The sequence below is a fragment of the Magnolia sinica genome, chromosome 10 (assembly GCF_029962835.1).
Source record: "Magnolia sinica isolate HGM2019 chromosome 10, MsV1, whole genome shotgun sequence".
In the NCBI taxonomy this organism is placed as follows: Eukaryota; Viridiplantae; Streptophyta; class Magnoliopsida; order Magnoliales; family Magnoliaceae; genus Magnolia; species Magnolia sinica.
The window spans coordinates 12,457,017-12,465,920 of NC_080582.1; the positions used below are offsets into that span (position 1 = coordinate 12,457,017).

An 8,904-nucleotide genomic window follows, 5' to 3' on the forward strand; every position below is an offset into this window, starting at 1 on the left:
ATGAACATTAACATTGATGATGGGAAGCATGATAGATGACCAACATCAAAGGTGGGCCTTATATAATAGACAATGCACATTAAAGGTTGGCCCCTAATAATGAATGGCCCACATCCAAAGTAGGCCCCACATGATAGATGACCTATTAAAGATCGGCTCACATAAAGAGCTGTCCACATCAAAAACTTAAGGAATAAATACTTGTGATATTAGCTTTTCTATTTTTTGGCTGATTAAGTATGTGATTTATCCAATATACTTATCTATGGATAAGTAGAAGCCTAGATAAGTTATTTATGGCTTGATCAATCTAACTTTCCATCCAAACACCCCTTAATGATCATAAAAGATTTCTTTTCACATCTTTTGTGAATTCACACGGTATTATAGCGTTTTATCCTAAGGTAGATGGATCCTTACTCTTGCTCAGGTGCTAGACTCTCAAGCAGTTTCAACACCCAGTCAAAGGTTGGAGTATCCATACGTGGTGAAATCCCACTATGGCGTGAGTGCATGGGGGTGTGTGTGTGCGTGGGTTAAAAATGAAAAATAAAAAAATAATAATAAAAATAAAAAATAAAAAATCCTAAGGTATTGGAAGCCGAGGAAAGGAAAGAGACAATGCAACATAAGCTATGACATCAGTGCGCAAGGTTGGACAATCATGCAAGTTCAGAAACAAAAACACATAAATAAATAAAATAAAATAAAAATGCTAATCTCACGTGTGTATTTAAAGAAAAGATGCCAACATGTTCCTTGATCGGTACATGAATATACGTGGGACGACCTACATATCCATCTTTTATAATCGGTTTGACTTCGTAGCATTTGACAGTATTAGGTACATGCGAGATCAGTACTAAAATCTCAATACGCAACCAAGAAGAGCTTCTCACACATTCCATTAATGGCCACAATCATTGACCCTTCGCAATCCTTCCATGTTCATACTACGTGTCTTTTCATATTTAAACGGAAAACAGTGAGTTAATTTCACATTGGAAGATCACAACATCCCGAATTTGGCCACCTATATATGAATCATATTAGTGTAGCTGTCTATCTGCATGTGGGCCCATATTCACTTGATCCAAACCATTGAACAGCTTGATGCTACCAAAAGATGACAACTGCCATCAAATACTTGATTTCTCACTAATGAATCACAGAAATATGATCCTTAATACATAATTTAGATTAACTAAAATGAGATGAACTCATTTTTAAGCACTTATCAAGGACGCCATCGTGTACAAAAGGTTAGAATATTATCATTAAGGAAACAAATTTGCCATGTAAGCAAAAGGTGCCCGTGTGCCCTTTGATTTGCTCATTATGTGGAGCCCACCCTGTAATTTTTCTTTTCTATTTAGCTAGATTTTGTCACCATTTCTAATAAGCGCACAAAATAAATTTATATACAAATAATTTTAGAATAAGCTTATGACATAAGTTATTTACTCCTGCATAAATAGTTACTCACATTCCTACTCAGGCATTATTGTCTATGCAGGATCATTATGTTGCCATGCACCATCCAACCCAAGAACTATAGCACTCCCCAAAAATCAAACCTACCTAGTCAGTCATTAGGTAGTCCACTTAAAACAATGGACAACCACCCTAAAACTCAGAAATTCACCTTGTGACCCACATGATAGTTGGAGTTTTGGAACATCTAACTTTCATGTAGCCATCCTACTCAATGGGTTGGATGCCATACACACACCGGGATGGGCCCCACATGCAAGCTTATTTTACAAGGACTTGTAAAGGAACCTCCCTTGCTCACATACAATATCAACAACTTGAAAAGATGCGGGGCCCATTTTTGAACTACAAGCCTTGGCTTGTTAGGTTAGCTTCCTTTAGGTGGACCCAGTCCATTTGTAACCCTATACACCATCAAATTCACGTGAGCTAAACGTTGGTTATTGTCTGCCAAACTATTGAAATTCTACCAAAGCGGAAAGAAAATTGACCATTGATTGATGTGGACACCTATATATTTATGTCTAGAAGTCCTGAATGGACATGGGGGCCCAGGTGCCTAACTTCAACTTTCATACATGTCAGAGATGAATGGATAGAGTGGACCACCTAGCCATCATTATCACATTCGTTAATCATGCCAATACTATGTGACTGGACAAAAGCATATTGTCGAGTTCTAAAAAAGATTTGTCTTAAGATTGGGATTCTTCCCACAAAACATCATTTTGATTAGGATGGGGGCCACTCTCTCTCTCTACATTTGGGAGAGGTAAGCCACCCTTATTTTGGATCCTTACTCTTGCTCCGGTGGTAGACTCTCAGGAGTTTCAACACCCGGGTTCGAGTATCCATAGGTGGTGAAATCCGAGTATGGGGGTGTGTGTTAAAAAATTTAAACCATTTAGATGCCACAACTCGGTATAGGGCTGAAAAATCAGGCTCATAGGTGATTTAGGTGGGACATAACAAGAGAAACAATTTGAAGGGTGAGTGTTACCCTTTACATTTATTTTTTTTTCTAATGGTGTGCTCAACTTGAGTCAGTGATTTACATGATATTTTAGCCCTTGGCCTAAAATGAGATGATACATCTAGTGATTCGGTGTGGATTTCACGTAAACATTACAGTAGAACCCACCTCAGCCGTCCATCACTCGCCTCTCTTAAAATTTGTATAAATTGTATGTTTTTTTTTAACTTTTAAATTTCATTACCACTGCAATCCCAACAGGCTAGGATGAGGAGCTATTGTTCATGGTCCAACCTGGCCTGATTGAGAAATGGGCTTGATTTTTAAACCGGAGCTGGGTCCTTGGGCCTGATTGGGCAGGCCCAAAAGTATGCGGACCATCCCAGCCCATTGGTACTACTAATCGAGCAGCAAGTGGGGGCAATATGCATGAGATCTAACACCTCCATCAGGTCCATTGTCCTAAACCTTACCCTCCAGCCCAAAAATCATGCCAGTCCAAAATGCAAGTAGGTCACACCCTAGGGAAGAGTTGGGATGGAATGCCCACAATTAGTTGATAGTGGGTCCTACCATAGTTTATGTATGCCATCCAATCTGTTTATCTAATGCGGATTTCCATGATGAAGGGAAGTTTTAAAAAATCATGTTGTTATGAAACACATGTGGGCTACACTAGGTGAATTTTATAGGTTTTAGGCATGATTTTATGTTGTCCCCAGTGATGAGGCCTATCTTAGTTTTGGATCAGCGAATTTTAGGGTCAAGGCCAAACATTAGGCGGCACACTTGATGGATGGTGCAGATCTCATGCACAGGGAAAGAGGCAAAATCTTCCACTACAATCCTTCTGAATGGTCCACACCATAATTTTTCTAGAGGAATTAAGCAGTCCAAAATGATTATCTCACCATGGATTTGGGATAATCAGATTGATAGAACTATCATATAAGCATCACTTCGGTCCAAAATGATTATCTCACCATGAATTTGGGATTCCTAAAAAATCAGGCTAATATAACCACCATATAAGCCATCGTTTAGATCAGAGGCTATTAATATTTTCTATGGTGTGCCTCGTAAATTTGTTTTTATGTGATCCAACCCTCTCATCAAGTTAGCCATATCATGATGATGGTATTTCCAAAAAATCACACAATCACAATCATCAAGTGGGCCACACTGTAGAAAATAACGTACAACAACCCAAAAATCTCTAAATTCAAATAGTGCTTCCCATGATGGTTTGATTAATGTGATGCTTGGCACAGCCAATTTTAATGATTTAATGACCCTTCTGGAACGTCTAGATGCCATTAAAACACAAAAGTGGGCCCCACCTGCAAGAGTGATATTGGTAGAAGTTTATTTCATAGACATGGTTCGAGGATCCGGCCTCTTTCCTTGAAGCTGAAGGGGAGTTATACGATACTCAGAAATCATATGATGCTTAATACACGGGCGACATACATTAATTCACGTTAAATGACCAAAACGTGGGACCACTACCACTTAGTCACAGTACCAAAATCAGATTGGTTGAACAATCCTAACCGTTGGTTTGTGTACACTTGTTCACTGAAATGGGACCAATGGATATTTTTAATTTTGAACTGTCCATTATATGTCTACCAATCCAGTATTCAGATAATAAATAAATAATTTTAATTTTTGGTTCATTAAACTTAATTGTGTACTACAAATTGCCAATTATGAGTAATTTCTAGGTGCCTGTGTATCATCCATTACACTCTACCACGGTATTAAACCTTTCACTTACTTAAATCCAAACATGCCAGGAGATGTTAGGGCTGATTAAAAAATCTTAGCCATCTGTCAAAGGATATCAAAAGAATGAATTAAAAATAAAATGCACATGGATTAGGGCTGTTGATGGGTCGGGCTGACCAGTCGGGCTCCGGGCTTGGCCTGCTTTGGGCTAGACTTGGGTTGGCATATGTAGTCAGAGGGCCGGGCCTAAAAATGAAGCCCGTTTATTAAGTGGGATAGGCTTGGGCAATCCATAAAGCCCGTTTTCCAAAAATATATTTAAATTAGACAACTTATTAATAGCAATTAATATGTGGGCTTGGAGTAAACCGGCTTACGGGACCAGGGACAAGCCTATACATTTTGGCATGTTAAGGGCTCAGGGCTTGGGCTTAATTCCTTTAATACGGGCGGCTTAGACTAACCTTAGCCCAATATGAACCCAGGATCTTGACAACCCTAATTTTTCGAGAACAGTAGAAAGGAAAACCAATTTCCTTAGCTGCTTTTGCTGTCACATACGGTTGAAAACGGGGGGTGTCGACGGGCCGGGCTTGAGTAGGTCTTGGTCCGGATTTTGAATTGTTTTAGGCCGGGCCTATTCAAATTTTTGATTTCTTAGGTCTGAGCCCGGCCCATTAACACCCTTATTGAAAAGATCTCACCTGAGGCAATTGATGTCCTTCCTACTATTGAATCCTCTTTTCCACCAATCTAAACAACCCCTAATTGATATGAAGTATATAGGACTTAAATTAGGTAGGCCTACATGATAATTGATTTGGATTAGACCTATGATTTATTGGATTGATAATAATGGGGAGCCGCACAACAGTTGTGATCAATTCAAATATGTAAGGGGCAATACACTTGGACTGTTCCACGTACGCACAGTATTTCAGATAAACTTAGATTTTATTTAGTGTGAAGATTCATAAAGGAGGAGTTGTGATGGGTTTAAACTACTTCAGTCATTATATTTATATATACATGTATTCGCTCCCACACCCACATGATTTATAGAACCTAGTTCCATTGAAGAGATTTGAAGATGATTTAAGGTCCAATTCATGACCTTGATGCATAATGCAATCCTTCATTCTGCGATTAGTTTAACAGAGTATATATCTAAAGATGATGGTGATAATAATAATAATAATAATAAACAGTACATTTCACAAAGAACATAGGATTCTACAATTAGTACAAACACTCAAAACCAACCCTACATTTCACCACTAACAAATATTTCATGCATTGTTACAAACTCAAAACTAACTCCACATTTCACAAACAACATAGAATTCTTGCATTGGAAACACTACATTCATAAAGAACATAGGATTCTTGCATTGATACAGACTCAAAACCAACTCTACATTTCACAAACAACATAAGATTCTTGCATTGGTATATAAACCCAAAATCACTAACTTATACATTGCATTGCTAAAGAGAAAGAAATCACCAATAATCCCCACCCAACAAAGAAAAACAATCCCCTTCACATTACAATTATTACCACAAAAATCACATCGAATACACTTATCGTAACAATAATAATAAAACAAGAAATAGAAAGAAAACACCTCAAGTGTTCACATATCTGCAATTCTTTCTCACTTCGCCGTTGGTGAAGCTCTCGAGATTAGTGATATTCCCCATCTTCACCATTGAATCGGAGAATTGTTGGAAGAAAGCTAGCGAGTCTTTGGCGTACTTTTGGACGAGTTCCTTTGTCTCGAATCCCATGAAGCTAGTGTGCATTTCCTGGTCTGAGTTCAATAGCCCTTCTCCTTGCAGGAGGAGATGGTAGAAGGAGTTGTCAAAAAGGTTTGGTGTGTGGTAGTCCATTGGACTGATGTTGTCTTTGCCTTGGCCGTTCGCAGGGCAGATGGATTTCAGCTTGTTGAGGTATGCCTCGCTGAGGGGATCAACGCCCGCCGTCGACTGAAAATCTCCGTAGATCCTCGCCCGGAAGTTCTCACAGCGGGCCATGCCAACCGTATGTGCACCTGTCACAGCATTTGGTTTATCTCATCCTAACCATAGTTCAAAACCCAGAAACTCGGCCCGACTCAGTATCTATCTGGGTCGAGTTGACTCATTGAGTCGACTGAGTCTAACCGCGTTGGGTCAATATTTGATAATAAATAGAACTTTGCTTAGCACGCATGCTAGAGCTGAAAGTTGGGTGGGTTCAACCCGACCAACCCGTAACTAACCCGACATTGGGTTGGGCTCGGCCAGGATGTAACGGGATTGGTCTCGTGCTTGACAAACACCAACTCGATAAAACTTGGGTCGGGCTTGGGTTGAGGTCTCCGGGTCGAGCAACCCGACCCAACCCGAACCTGATCGATATATAAGTTACTTATAAATTATAATTGAACGCGGATTATCCGTGTTGAAGGGACAAGAAATTCCAGTGCCGGTTTCATTGGTCAACGTCATTTCTGATGACTCGAGCTAACAAGATACGCTGGATTTCTCTCTCCCAAATAGATTGCATGCTACACAACACAACTTTTAAAGGAGTAGTTATCCTATATTTTAGCTAGTTTGTTTAGAAAATAAAGTTCTTTACAATAAATAAATACATATATAAGTAATAAAATCATATGTACAGGAAGAAAAAGAAAAAAAAAAAAAAAAAGAAGAAGAGAGAATTGTATTGAAAATATAATGACTCATGTAATAACGAAATTATTAGCATGTATCTACCCGACCAACCTGACGGAGCCCGCTTGGGTTGGGCTTAGGTCGAGAATTTCCAACCCGAGGTTAGGTTTGGTTAGGTTAGGGTTGATGCATAGGAACCTTGGGTTGGGCTACGGTTGAGCACCAACCCAACCCAACCCAACCCAACCCAACCCGCCCGGCTTTCAGCCCTACTGCACGTGTGTGCAATAAAGCTCATGTACAAGTTGTGGCACACCTAACTAGTGGAACAACCAGATTCTTGGGCTAGAAAATCAATATAGTGGTTCCTTTCTAATGGATGGATTGGATCTTGCACCTACCATGCCATGCTGGCACATGTGTGGTGCATACATGAGCTATACTGTACGAGTGCAATAAAGCTGAGAGTCGCGTTGAGTCCATTGGGTTTATGAGTCAACTCAATGAGTCTCCCTAAAACTCGGCTGAGTCAAGCACGAAATTGAGTTCTTCAGTGACTCGACTGGGAACCTCACCGAGTTGAGTTGACTCAGCTGAGTTATAGAACTATGATGATATGATCCTTACTAGTGATTTTTTATGTTGGTTTTGTGCAATTAGATATGCTTCTAAGAGCCAACCAATGTGGCCAGCGTGCCATCTGGACCGTTCATCAGGTGGACCACACCATGGACATTCCCTGGCCTGAAAACCAAGCTGGTACAGATATCAAGTGGATCACGTATTTTTGTAAAAATATCCACGTGTGGCCTGCTTGATAAGTCAACAAGCTAGCCATGGTGGTAGGTCCCATCTGATGAATGGCCCAGATCTTGCGTATGCGGTCCGGACTTACCCACAAGAGCCACCATATCTGTGACTGAAAGCCCTTGATAGAGGAACGAGGCTATGAGAGAAGGAAGGTCCTGATCAGCTGTTGGGAGGTTTGAATTTGCTAGATCCAAGTTTGCAGTTTTGGAATCCTTTCTACCCAGTGGGACATCCCAGTAGGGCCCACCAACCTGCACCGTTCAATAAATCCAACGTTTAAAACTAGAAATTTTAGCAGATATAGTACAAAGATCAAGTGGACCATGAATTCTCAACCCATCTAGCTTTTTTCTATGTAAGTTTAACGATGGCGATCGACCGGAGATGAACCGGGCCCGATCTGGCCCAGCCATCTTCATTTGTACATGTCTTATATTCTACAAGTATTCCATTCTAATCCTTGATTAAGCAACCCATGCATCTAGAATGTAGACCGTTGATTTTGTTCCTCTAGATGTGTATTTCTTTGTGAATGTGTGGCCCACCTGATCAAAGGATAGATTAGGAACATTCAAGTGGAAAATCAAGTGTTCTTTTACCAGAATTGTTGCATCTCTTGCTGCTAATGTGAGTAAATCTGCACAAGAAACGATGCCCGGGCACTCCGACTCGAGCTTGTTCTTGATTCTGTCGATGAGTTCGAATCCTCTCAGAGAATTCACGTTGGAGGTGGCTTGCTTTTCTCCTTGGAGTGTGATCGTGTCGTCTAGCAATATCGACCCATCGCAGCCCTACATTCATTAAAATGTAGTGACTAGCATCAGATCATTACTACACTATAACTTGTTCTGAAACTCGGTGACTCGATTCCAAACTCGACCGAGTCAACTCAGTGAGATTTTGAGCTGAGTCACTACTCATCTCAACCGATAGACGGTGTGTGCTTGTACCAGGGGTGCACACGGAACCAGTGGAACCAGTTAATCGGATCAGAACTGACCAGACTACACGGTTTGGTCCAATTCTAAAGCGCACCGTTCTAGTTCCGGTTCTGAAAATCAAAGAACCGGTTAGTTCAATTCAGTTCTCGGTTTAGGGTTATGTAGAAATGAACCAAACTGTGAATAGGACCATTAAATTTTAATTTTTTTAAAACATAAAAAACAAAAACAAAAATCCTAATCTTTCTTTATTCACCCCTCTTTCGCAGCCTTTCTCTGTCTCTCAAAAACCAT

General features: G+C 40.2%; 1 pseudogene; it reads right to left on the reverse strand.

Annotated features, from left to right (window-relative positions):
* Positions 1-5,563: 5,563 nt before the first annotated feature.
* LOC131217348 (peroxidase 11-like) lies at positions 5,564-8,904 on the reverse strand (annotated as a pseudogene).